The 13,020-nt window shown below is 40.0% G+C and overlaps 1 long non-coding RNA gene across 1 annotated transcript in view; it reads left to right on the top strand.

Moving 5' to 3' along the window:
• LOC128779558 (uncharacterized) overlaps nt 1–13,020 on the top strand; it is a 77,251-nt gene that overhangs the window by 18,553 nt on the left and 45,678 nt on the right. The window contains exon 4 of the long non-coding RNA XR_008425585.1: nt 6,625–6,800. This is a non-coding gene — a long non-coding RNA (uncharacterized lncRNA). The remainder of the gene's footprint in view (nt 1–6,624; nt 6,801–13,020) is intronic.

Here is a 13,020-nt window from a genome sequence, read left to right as displayed (position 1 = left end):
GGACAAATACAAAAATATAATCTTTGAAAAGATTATAAGGAAAACAATGAAACCATCTTTAGGGATTTCTTGTAAAAATTTGCTTTGCTGTCTAAATGCAAACTTTCTGCTTTACTTGAGGTTTGATTATATTTTAAATTAATTATGGTGTAAATTAATTATTTGTGTCAAAATTATCCTTAAAATTTGCCAAAAAGATATTAATTGAAAACTCTTTATATAGATTCAGTATGGCTGGTAAATCTGGTAAATGTAGTTTGTTTAAATAAAATCAGATATTTTTGTTCTTTAGCTATTTATAATCTAATTCAGAAAACCAGAAAAATACCCATGAAATTATGAGTGAATAGTGAGTAGTGATTAAGTGACATGTACCATGTCATACAATCACTACTTGGGTACAGAGTCTATTTATGTGAGCCGAAGTGGTCCACCTTGTGGTTCCTCTGTGGTTATCACTTTACTATTCTAGTATCTTCCTTCACTAGCTGTTTGGTTAAAGGTCAAATTCCTGCTGCCACATATTAGAAATATCATCTGTAATTTTTATTTGAATATTTCCCTCCCTTTTCCAATAATACAATCAATCCCACACCAACCACCCACCAGGGAAGATACCCAGAATTCTTCTGTGTGGCGATGACATTTTGAAAACAAAATCACCTGACACGTGCAATTATGCTGAATATCTGGATGTCTGCACGATGCTGTCATTGTGGTCCTTTGGACAAGAACTGTGTGCGTCCACCTGGGGCGTCACCACGCCAGTCTAAGAGCAAAGGAATCTTCGGACTTAAAAACCAGTCCCCCTGGTAGAATTCGTTTTTTCTTAAGGAAAAACATAACAACCTGAGAATGGTGTGTATGTGTGTGTAAATACTGTGGTGATAGTGGTGAATTTCACAGATAAGGCAACAGTTCTGCAGAGCTTTCCCAGTAACATTGAGTTAGAGAGGAAGTCTCTGTCTTTTAGCTTTTCAGATTATAGAGGAGAGAGGACTGCTGAAAGTAGCGTCTGGTACCTAGAAGGGTCAGCAGCTTTGTTACAAAAATTCAGGTCTTTTATTTGCCAGGCTAGATCAGATGGTAGAAACAAGCCACACCAAAACCTGAAGGGCTTGAAACAACAAAGGAGCATTTCTTGCTCCCTCTTCCAGCCCACCGTGGATCAGCAGAGGTCTTTGTCAGGCAGCACTGTTGTCCTCTCTCTGGGAGCCAGGTCGATAAAACAGCCACCATCTGGAACATTGCTGGTCAAAGTGGCAGAGAGAGAAAAAGCAACTGTAGGATCTAGCGTCTGCATCAGTCTTTGGCTTGGAAGTAGTACAAGTCAATCTTGACTGTTTAAGATTTAATCGCTTATTATAAGGAAAAAAACTCCATCGAGATGTCTTACATCAGGAAATCTTACATTTAGGACCTCAAATTCACTTGCCTACAATGAGGGTGTGTTGTGTGCAAAGGGACTGAGGGCTCAGTATGAATAAGCCAGTAGTGTTATATGAAGCATCCATAGCAACATTGGTCCCTGTTGGTTCCTCTACACTCCCTACTGGTTAGACTGTTCCAGAACTATCCATTCAGATTTGGAATTATACTTGGAGAGAGACATTCATAAAGAGAAATGAGTCTAGATGAAAGCAGGAGGGTCAAGGGCCACAAAAACTCCAATATGAGGAATAGTTCAAGCAATGGAGGCTCTTTTACCTAGGTAAGAGAAGAGTGTGGAAAAGCGGGTTCGGAATATTTCTTTGTGTAGCTGATACAGAGAGATCCGACCAGATGGCTGGGGAGGAGGGGGCGGGGCCAGAGGAGGGGGTTGCCTGAGGCAACGGTAACGGTCTAGGTTGGGATTGGCTGAGAAGCTGAACGTCTCCAGAGGGCATGGACTTATGGGCCAGAAGGTTTAAAATAAAAGGAGGGCAGAGATAGGCTCTCTCTTCTTCCTTGAGGATGCCTGGATGATGGTGCTATAGCTGCCTTTGTTTCCCAAAGGATGGCATTTTGGGTGGATTTTGGATGGGAGAAGAAACTCCAGGCTCAGCCTAGGACCGGGCTGGCCTAGCAGGGGGTGGCAGGGTTATTCTTCTTTGGGTGGTCCAGAGAGGACAAGCTCTGAGGCAGAAGCCTGCCATTCTTCCAAAATGGTATAGCTTTTGTATCTTCTGTTGTTTTAGTTTGTAAACTAATCCTATAGAAATAAGATAATTAAAAACTAATAAAGGGGATGATAGGAGAACTCAGGTGTTAAAAGTTTTAGCCTTAATTGATAGGCTTAAGTGATTAAAGATGCAAGTGACTAATGTATGTGGAAAGCTTATTCCAAAAGTGTGTAGCTTTTGAATAAAGACTCCTTTCCTTTATCACCTAACCTTTGCCCCTGGAATTTTACCTAGAGGCTGGTGGCTGGCAGCAGCACCCCACTTGCTGTTTGGAAACATAACAGGGGGTAGAATGGGACCCATGACTTTAAGGGAAGGAGGATTTCGAGTCAAGATCGAGAACTCGGTAGTCATTAGAACTGCCCAGGCTATAGGGTGCCGTTCCTATCTCTGTGAGAGGGTTCTAGTTGAGCCTTACTTGTTACAGAATGTAATCCCATGTCATCTCTGATTGAATTTTACTCCTATAGAAATGCGGCTGCATTTCTGTTTCATGCAGTTAGGAGGCTATTTGAATCTTATTACGACTTTTTTAGGCTGTTGGTTGGTCTTCGAAAATATTTTTGGTAAACAAAATGAAAATTTTCTTTGTCTTTTTCTTGTTATAAATAAAATGAACTTTTGAAACTTCCTTTCAGGGATTGTTAAATGACATGTTGGAGTCAGACTGTTTCTCTCCTAGCCCTTCCCTTAAAGACTTTGCGACCTGGGCAATTTAGGCAGTTAAACTTTCTGAGCCTCAACCTGCACCTCTGTAAAATGGGAGTAAGCATGTTGCTGAGAGGACTAAATTAAATGAGCTAATGCACATAGGGAGCTTCTCAATATGCTTGGCACAGAGTGTGAGCCCAGAACCTGGAGGCTGTCATTGTCAGGAGGCCTTTCTTCGTTGTGTTACTCAGGCTAATGTGAGGCTTAGGAAAGGCTTTTAGATTCTTAGTACCAGCTTCTTTTACTGCTTCTCTTGAGTTACTTCAGGTGTCATGGCCAAGTAAAAAAATGTCATTGATTTTAATACCTCTCCATTCATTGACTTTCCTCACATTCAGATGTTCTAGAGTCAGCGTTTCTGATGACCTCTGCAGCTGTCGTGACTTGTTACCTGCTTGGCAAGACCCATCCTGCTGCAGCATCCAGCTGTCCAACTGGTCCTTGCACCCTGCTCCTCTTGCCACCTGCACGCTGCAGATCTGGGGGCCGTAGCTCTACTCTTAACTGAAACTTCTCCCATTTCAAGGCTTTTTAGTTTTTTCTTTGACAATTATCTAGGATGCGGGTGAGATAATCCTATTAACTTGACCTTTCCACTAAGCCACAGAAAACTCAAAGAAATCTCTCCTAAAACTCTTCCGGAGAAAACAAGCTTTAGAAACACTGGCATCTGCCAGCGTTAGAATTTGTGCTTTTTATTGGCTCATTTTTGCCCTTAACATTGACCAAAACATTGTTATGCTGCAGAGTCTATTGGAAGCGGTTGGCTTTGAACGTTTTACATTAGTTTAAAATGCTGAATAATCACATTGTGTGCATGTTCTGTTTTGCAGTGCTCTGTTGCAAAAATCAATTTAGAAAGGTTTATTTCTGCACATGGATGGCAGGTTAGCATCTAGCTCTTTCTCACCTGTTCTGCTGAGGTGCCAGCTTGTCTCGATTTCTCCCTGGGTCCAAGCTGCTGACTTTATTCCTAAGGTTTATAAGCAATTAATTCTCTATATCACCACATGGACTTGTTAAACCTAACTACATTGTGATATGGAGAAGCATGAAGCCTTTGGGAATTATGAATCACAACAATCAAATCTGGAAGTAGTCATGTAGCCCTTTGCCTGAAAAGGTATTACTGAGAATTCTTTTCATGGTTATTGCCCTTCCCTAGGGCCCGTTTGATTGTAAATTGGTTAAACAACAACACAAACAACGACAAGCTGCTTGCAAAGCCGTTGTGTAAGGAGAGCTGTGCTGGCAGACATGCCGGTCTTAACAGACTTGGTTTATGACCAAACTGAGCAAACATTTCCATAAATGTTCGGGGTTTTCTCCCCTTTTAGTACAGTCCTGGAAGGGCACTTTGCACACGACCACCCCACACTCACGAATTCCTCAGCACGCCCGTGACTAATTGGTGTTGACTCGACGTGGGGCCACGTTTGCAGTTGTTTTTAAGGAGGGATTCACAGTGTTTGCAGATGGACTTTTTAAAGATGATCTTAATTTTCCTTAGAAAACTTGAGGTTCCTGTTCTCATTTTCATACCTGGATCACCCTAATATTTTGAATGGGGGAAACTAGTGAGATACTTGAATTTGTCCCTCTGGATGAGCACTATCATATGCAGGAGTGAATTGCTAGAGAGAGAAACTCAGATAACTTAGTATTCGTAATTTTCATATGCAAGTTATTAAAAGCATCAGGCCTCTACTTCTTCATTTATAAAATGACGCAGATAAAAGTACGTACCTTGTAGAGTTGTGAATTTCCAAGGAGATTGTGCAGCAAGCATTTAACACAGCTCTGGTGGCATTACGAGTAGGAATGTATTTGTTCCTCCTAAGCTTGTGAAATAGGAGGTGTGTTGTTCCCTGCGCTTTAGATGATGAAACTAAAGCTCCCAGAGAATTAGCAGGGCCTTGTTCAAGGTCATATGCCAATGTGTGGTCAAGAGTGGGACTTCTAGCTCAGATTCTTAACTCCTAGTCCAGTGCTTTTTCATTATAGAAAGCTGGATCATTCAACACGATTTTAAGCAGTGTTTCTTAATTATTCACTAGAATTATTAACTGTTCACTAGAATCACTTACAAAACTCTAGAACCAGGCAGATGCTTTGGTTCCAAGAACGGAGATTGTCATACAGTAGATCTAGTGTGGAGCCTGGAATTTGAAAACGCACCTGATGCTGTGGTTCTGCTGCCTCCCCTTCATTCTCTATTTTTGATATTTCTGCCTCTCCTTCATTAACTAGATTTTATATTTCCGAAACTCCTTTCGGGTGCATGTTGGAGCTTTTCCTTCTCTCCTTATATCTGTTCACTTTGACTTTTCTTTCTTCAAATCTCTGTGCTTCATTCTGGTAAATTTATTTATTTTATGTTTTTAATACTCTAAATTTCTTTACAGTTGTACTGTTTCTACTAATTAGCCCTTTTATTGACTGTTTTTATTTCGATGACACACTTTTTATACTCTATTTGTGCCTAATTCTCTGTTTTGTTTCATGGAGGCTAATCTTGCCTTTGTTTTTATATTTTCTAAATTAACTTTTATCAAACTGATTATGAAATTATAGATCAAATGCATCATTTTAAAGATGAAATAATTCTCTGACCGCTATGCTGTATACCTGAAACTCATATATAATAATATTGAATGTCAATTGTAATTGAAAAATAAAATTAACAAAAACAAAGGTGGAAATAATTCTATAAGGCTTATAATTAAAATCAGTAGTTTCCTGCTAGGCCTTTCTTCACCTCTGGTTCCTGCTTCCTAAGTGGCAACTATTTTCCAGTCTTCTAGATGTTCCTAATATTTACATTCACATTTCTAAGTAACATGTTTATATTGCTACTTCTTAATTATAAATATTCCATGCAGCCTTCTATGAATATGAAAAAGATGAGGACTCTTATTTTTTTTCAGTGACAGCATATTTAGTGCTTACTCTGTGCATGTAAAGATTATTCATTATTGAGTCAAGGAGTATGTTTTTTGCCTCATTGTACAACTTTTTGTTTTTCCTGGAATTAATAAATGCCCTTTTTTGTTTCTACCTACTTATTTTGAATTTACCCTTGTAACCATTATCATCCAAGTTCATCACTGAAGTCTTAGTAGTCAAATGATAATAGATCCGAAGTCTGTGTTTCTTGGAGATAGGGCTCCTTGGTCCTGCTGGCCCCATCCTGACCTGGGTGTCCTCTAGCCCCACCACGCTCAACTGTCCCCACAGAACACCTCCACTATGTTTGTGTTCCAGTTTCCCATGCCCATGTTATCCTTCTTCTTGATTTGCCTTTTGGTTTGCTGGATTACATCCTCCACCAGCCTTCTGAGAAGGAACACACAAAGTAAAAATTTTGAAAACACATGTATGTCTGGAAATATATTCTAGGCTTACATTCAGGTATAGAATTCTAGATTCAATATGTTCCTCATAATTTGAAGGCAATAACCTATATTCAGGAAAGATTCTGAAAATTAGGACACTTTTCTATTCCTTAGGGGTTCAGAGTAGAGAGAAATTGGTTCAAGGTTACAAGTGATGGCTATAAAAGTGAAAGGAGGCAGGGCCGATTAATCCCAGGATTCCTTGGGAGAAACACACTCTGCTCATCAGGTGTTCTCTCTTTCCCTTTATCTTTTCAAATTCTCCCTTTTCTCAAATTCCACATATGAAAGCTATTCATAGAGGAGATTCTATAGCCTGCCTTTTTTTTTTTAATCCTGGGTTTCATGCTTTTTAGATGTATAAACTTGAACAAAGTTATAAAAACTCTAACAGTGTGATACTGGTACAAGCATGGACAAATAGCAGATGATGAGAACAGAAGAGATTCCAAAAGAGACTCACTGAAATGACTGACAGAGTGGTACTACCATCCAGGACAGCCTCTATGCATCTCAGTCTCTTCGTATGCGGGTAGGAATAACTGTATTCCCGTGCTTGTGGTGGGAGGGTTCAGTGAATGGATACAAATGTGCTCAGAATAGGGCTCAGCATCCAATAGATGCTCAATAAGGTATAACTCTGATTTTTGTTGTTTTTATTCTAACAAAATAGTTCCTTGACCCAGGCCCTAATTGGCTTCCTCGGAAATTTTACATTCCTTATTTTGCACTCGTTTTTTTGGGGGGACTTAATTATTCACCGTCTAACTTTGCTACCAAATTGTTTTGTGTTCATTACTGGTATATTTCCAACTACTGGAAGTTATTTGAGGACAGAGACCACACAGAATGCATGCAATTGCTCCTCCAGTCCCCATGGCGCCCAGCACAGCGTGGGCCTCAAGGTGGAATCAGTGTGTGCTCATCAGCTGATGGGGAAATACCTAACTTCAGGGGTTAGGTGATGCTTGTCAGGTCATCTGCTTTCAGCTCTCCAAGACATCAGGTAAGAGTAGCTCTGAATTGCAGCCCTAATTGGCATCAGAAACATTTGTTATTTTTACCTTTTCATGAACAGCCCTGGATTTTAAGAATTCTTAGGGATTGTACCTGACAGAATCCACCCAAAAGTAAATACACTTCAAGGAAATATAAAAACTTGTGGGGTTGACTTCCCTCTTACCTCCGGGCACATTAAAGAAGACAGGAAGAAGTTTATGATTTTTCTCATTCATGTTTCTCATCCTTATTGTTCTTTGGGGCCTGTTTACTTCATGCATTTTATGTGACAACCTGAAACTACAGGGGTTTTAAAGGTCCTTCTGCTTTCTGAAGAAAGGACTTCATTTCTGTCAGTTACCTGGAAGGTGGCATGTTGTCCTTGCTGCTTCAAGCTAGTCTGTGTCCCGAGAGGTGGCCCAAACCTGCTGTGCCGAACTGGTCATTTTCGAGTACAGTAATTCTCAGGGGGCATAAATTCATATCCTGCTCTCACTGTGTACTTTATTAACTGTTAGACTCATTCTACTGCCAGGCCCTGGCTAGGGCCTCACTTGGTACCCAGTGCTAACAACTGTCTTTAATGGCTTGTGAATAGGGTCCTAAAGACTATCCACGTTGGTGGAAACACGTACTTGTAGTATTCCCACCACCCTCCCCCTGCCCGTTGTCACGTGCACCGGCAGTTTGAAATGAGGGCATGGCTACTTTGCTCACATTTTTGTTTACATGTGGATAAACTCACTTGTTTAAGCTTTTTAAAAATATATAATCAAGTCTCTCTTGTATCCTGGCCTCCAGTCTTTATATAATGCGAATGTTCCCAAATTATATGTTTTATGGGATTTTCCCCTTCTTTTTACCTAGGGCCAAAAAAATAAAATAAAATAAAAGTAAACCTGGGTTATGATGTGAGCAGCCAGAAAGTTAAACTGATGCTTGGTGTGTATTAATGGAAGCTTGACGGCAGCAGGGCCCCATCACAGGCTTCACATAACCACAGAACACTCCTTAGTTCAAGGTAAACTCGATATCCACTTCCCAGGTGGCTAAGGATTTTCGATCTCAACTTCACATCAGAGAAGCATGACAATAAAAGTTAGAGAGGCAACTCATCTTTGCTTTTCTCCCATTTTACTTAAGAGTCTACATAGTTGAAAAAGAGATTATTCCTGCTGTTTCAAGGTGCTAGCCCTGTCCTGTTATATATTTGATGAGAAATACAGGAAAGAAGCAATACTGTGCAAGGTTGACCTGATGTTGCCTGGCTTTCCACCGAAACTCTATGATGATATGTGGTGGATGTCATTCAGAAAGTTTCCAAGTATCTGTAGGCCGGGGCTTCATTTCAGCTCAGACAGATGGATAAATATTCACTCACTCAACATGCCAGACACTGTGTTAAGTGATGAAGTCAGAATAATAATGACAAGGATTATAGCTCAAAGAGTCTGTCAACAAAAAAATATATGGCAAGAAAAGATAAAAACTCTTGTTTTCTTGACCTTCATACAGGGATAAGGGACATGAAGAGAAGAGTGTTAATTATGTACTTAAGTTTTCTCATTGTCCCATTTGACATATTCTGTTTAGGTATGCCTTTTATGTTCTGTGCCCTTAAAAGCAATCACAAGAGTACACTGGACCTGAGAACGACATTTAAGCTCCAGGGACACTGCTGACAAAGAAGCACTGACAAGCCCCTAGCAGCAGGGTTGAGTAATGCTGAAATGCACAGGTTTCAGAAGCAGACAAAGCTATGCTTTTTCTTTGCGCCCGGACCTTGAGCATGTTCTCTATCAGCCTCAGTTTCTTTATCTGTAAAATTTGGATAGTAGTGGTACCTATATGATAGTACTAGAGTGGGGATTAAATGAAATAACATGTGATAGTTTAGTGCGGTGCCTGAAACATAGTATGTTCTTTTACGAATCTCTTAGCAAGGGAATAGCATGCTACTCTCCCCTGTCCATCTCTTCCACCTTTTCTGAATATTTTATTGCTCAGAAAAGAAAAAATTAGTAGAACTCAGTGTTGTTAAGCATTACTTTGATTTCATGCTGGTAGAAGACGTCAAACATTTTGTTGGCTGGGGGGGCAACTTCTTCTCTACACGCTGCTAGGAAAGCAATGACTCGTGTTTTCACGTTTTCATATCCATTTACGTGTTTTCAGTATAGCCATGTGTTCCTCTCACTGAGCTCACTTACTACAAAAGACTGTTCTCATTTGCTTTAGGAGAGAAAGCTGACCTGTGGACACTAATCTCTTCTGTCTCCGACCAAAGAGGGCTGGGCTCTCACCCCACCGCAATGAGGGTGAGGGACAGCCAGTTCAAAGGGTGACATTAACTATAGCACCTGTATGAATGGCTATTGTCTCATTGGCTTTTGCAAATGAGAAATGACTGATCTCGTGAAATACATGGACTTAAATAGGAAAACCTGGGGTACTTTCTTGTGGCTCGAATACTTTCCCCATGTCTCAACATTTGTAAACAGCTTTAATGTACACAAGGTGTGAAGGAGGAGAATCCAGTTTTTAATTTTGTTTGTTACTGCTTTTTAATGACTACAATCTCTTCCCTGTGAAGCTATTGCATCCCCCAAATAAGTTTTACCCTACCAAAACTGAACCTTCTCTTCAGAAGGGCTTTGATGGCCCCGCTTGCTTTGAATAATCAGTTCTTACAATTTTCATGCCAATATTTTCTCCACTCTGGAACTACTGGAGTGAAACACGTCATTTTTTTCAGAAATTAAAAGTTTCTCATTAAAATCTTTACTCGAACTTCTCACTGTAATGTAATAAAGTTTCCATGTTAAGTATGAAACTAGCAGGCCATTAGGCATAAGGGATGACTTATGTTTTTATTCACCTTTGGCTGTAAGTGACCTTAAAACACCATCTAGCACATTCAGAATCACCAGGCATGACTGCCCAGGGCTCCGCCTAACCTCGTCTCTCACTTTTTCTCCTAATAAATCGCCAGTGGAAGAGATTGTGTCACAGTCTCCTTTACTAGTCTGCTCCAGCATCTCACAGCTCATATAATTACTTAAAAAGAGAAGCGGGTAGCATTCTTATAAATGTAATTTTTTTTGATGTTTGCTTGGGTTAAAGCATTTTCAAATTCTCCTGGCCGTCTTATTCACCTGCTGGTTGTTAATTAAAGCAGGGAGCCGACATCGTGCATGATGTCACAGCACCCACAGAAGCTGTGTCCAAGTTGTGCTAGTCACGTGGCACTAATCTAAGATCTTTTTGAGTACAAGGACCATTATTAAATGTCAAAAAGTTATGCCATCCCTCTACCCCCAGCACAGTACTATTTTTATTTTTACTATCTTTTATTTAAGAAAATCCATATGGAAAGTAGCTATGTAGTGAACATAAAGCTTTTTAGTTCATGTGTATTTTATTAAATGTAATAGCATCTTCTTATATCTGAAAGGTAGTAATGCATATGTGAGAGAAACTTCTTCAGTTTAGGAAATGAAGAAATGTATCCTATCATTCTGAGTCATTTAGTGAGAACATTGGTGGTGTTTTGCCTATAAAAACAGTCATTATGCATGTTTTGGGATCTAATTAAAGATAAAAATGACAAAGATTGGCACACATTTAAATTTTTTTGCTCTCCTTTTCAGAAGCCCACAAAAGGGGTCCTCAAGGACATAGTGATCCCCAAGGTGATAAAGCCTAATAAATTTAGGTGTTTCAAAATATGTTCTAACCATGAGACCATGCTGCCTCTGATTAAATCAGAAAATGGTATAAATCAACAAAAGGTTTCTATTCCCCAATTTTTTTTCTATGCAAATTTCTTTATAAAAGCACCAAAATTTCCTGGTTTTTGGTTCCTTTTTAACTTAAAAGAAAACAATTTTGTCCTCTATTGTATGTATCACTCCATGGAGGGATACCTAAAAATAAAACAGTCCTTTAACAGAAAGTATTTATGAGTGTCTACCATGTGGCTGGCAAGAAATCGTCGGTTCTTTCATCCATTTACCACATGTTTTCCATTGGCTCCAGGTGAGTAGTGAAGGTCAATTTCTATGGATGCAGAAAAGGATTTTTATAATGGTGAGCTGCATTTAGACTTAGAAAGTTGACCCAAGTTCTATAGAAATAGCTTGATCTCAGACAGATATTTTCCCTCTGCCTAGCATAAAGTCACTGTTGTTTTCAATCATTTTTATATTTTTTGAAGGGCAGGCTAATTTGTTTCTTTTGGGGGCTGGTAAATATTTTTCTGCCCAGATCAAATAATTCTGCATGTAGTTCGGTGTCTCTGTCAGGTTGGGGGGAATAGGAACAAGGGTTAGAGCAGCAGGTTCCAACTTCTTCATCTCTCGGCACACAAACTAATTTCTAAAATTCTGCGGGACTCCAAAAAATATGTTTTTTGCCTGTATGGCAAAAATATAGGTATAATTTTGATTCATTCACACCAGATGGCTATTGTGTTGGCTGTTGTGATTTTTTACATTTGACAATCTGGGAGAAAAGAGGTCAGTGCCCCTGACCAAAAAGTCAGGTATTGCATGTTTTCAAATTTCTCGTGAGCATGCCTCATGCAGCACACGAGTTGAAAGTCGCTGGGTTAGAGCATTGGGACTTGATATATTAAAGGTACCAAGAGATGGCTTGTCTTGCAGCGGTAACGAGAGAGGGAGAGGATCCCTCTTTCACACCCTAGGATGTCTAGTGGTTTTTGCATACAGATGGAGATTCAATTTGGAAATACAGTCAAATCTCAGCTAGGGTATTTGGTAGAATAGCTACTCTGAGCCATTGATATCGCTGGTTATTACCAAGGTCAAGCTGGGGTGTATGTGCATTACTATTTTATCTTTCAGTTTTTCATTACAGTTTACATTCAATGTGATTCTGTATTAGTTTCAGGTATCAGCATAACAGTTAGACAATCATATACTTTACACAGTGATCCTCCGATATGTCAGCTACCCACCTGACACCCTATATAGTTATTAGAATATTATTGACCGGTTGGTAGTTACAAAGCAGCCACGGGGATGTACGAATTCTTAAAATAAAACACAAGTCTTTGAAGGACTATCTCCCTTGCTGTGGAAACCATGCATGCATCTCTGCTGTTCAGTAGTATCTTGTTGGGAAAGATGGATAATCACAACTCTTAGTATCTGCTTTAATATAAAATGTCTGAAATGCCTTTATTAATCATGAGCCCCAGACCTTTCTTGGGCATTTACCATGTCTGGGGCATTGAGTTGACAGTGAGTATACAACTATCTGTGTCATGGTGAAATGTGAAGTTCAATGACAACCCCTCTTTCTATCCCCCCAGTTCAGTGGGTAATTATACCCCATTAGGCAGTTATGCCTTAGCCTCCTGTGACTTCAGTGTTGTAGATATCACATGCCAAACTTGTAGTTTCTAATTTGCAAAGGTCCCAACTGAAGAGAGATAGAGACTTTTGAGAAGGAGATGCCCACAGGCCAAACAGCGTCCTCATCCTATTTCCAGGCCGTGTAAGAGACCCTCTGCAGTGGCACAGGGAAGGAGTTTTGGAGAGGAAGGGAAGAACTGGACAAAGCATTGTCACCCTGAGCTCTGCTCTTGTCACCCTCGTGGTGGGGGGTGGTGCTGGGCGGAGGGCACAGGAGCCTTCCCTGTGAGATTTTCAGGCATCCAAGGGTAGAGGACGCTCTACCCTTCCTTCCCTTTTGGAAACTTTGAAGTTGATGGTCTCACAGATATGTCT

This window comes from Desmodus rotundus, chromosome 1 (genome assembly GCF_022682495.2).
Source record: "Desmodus rotundus isolate HL8 chromosome 1, HLdesRot8A.1, whole genome shotgun sequence".
Lineage (NCBI taxonomy): Eukaryota > Metazoa > Chordata > Mammalia > Chiroptera > Phyllostomidae > Desmodus > Desmodus rotundus.
Note: the sequence above shows the minus strand (reverse complement) of the source record. Positions and strands in the feature narration are given on the sequence as shown.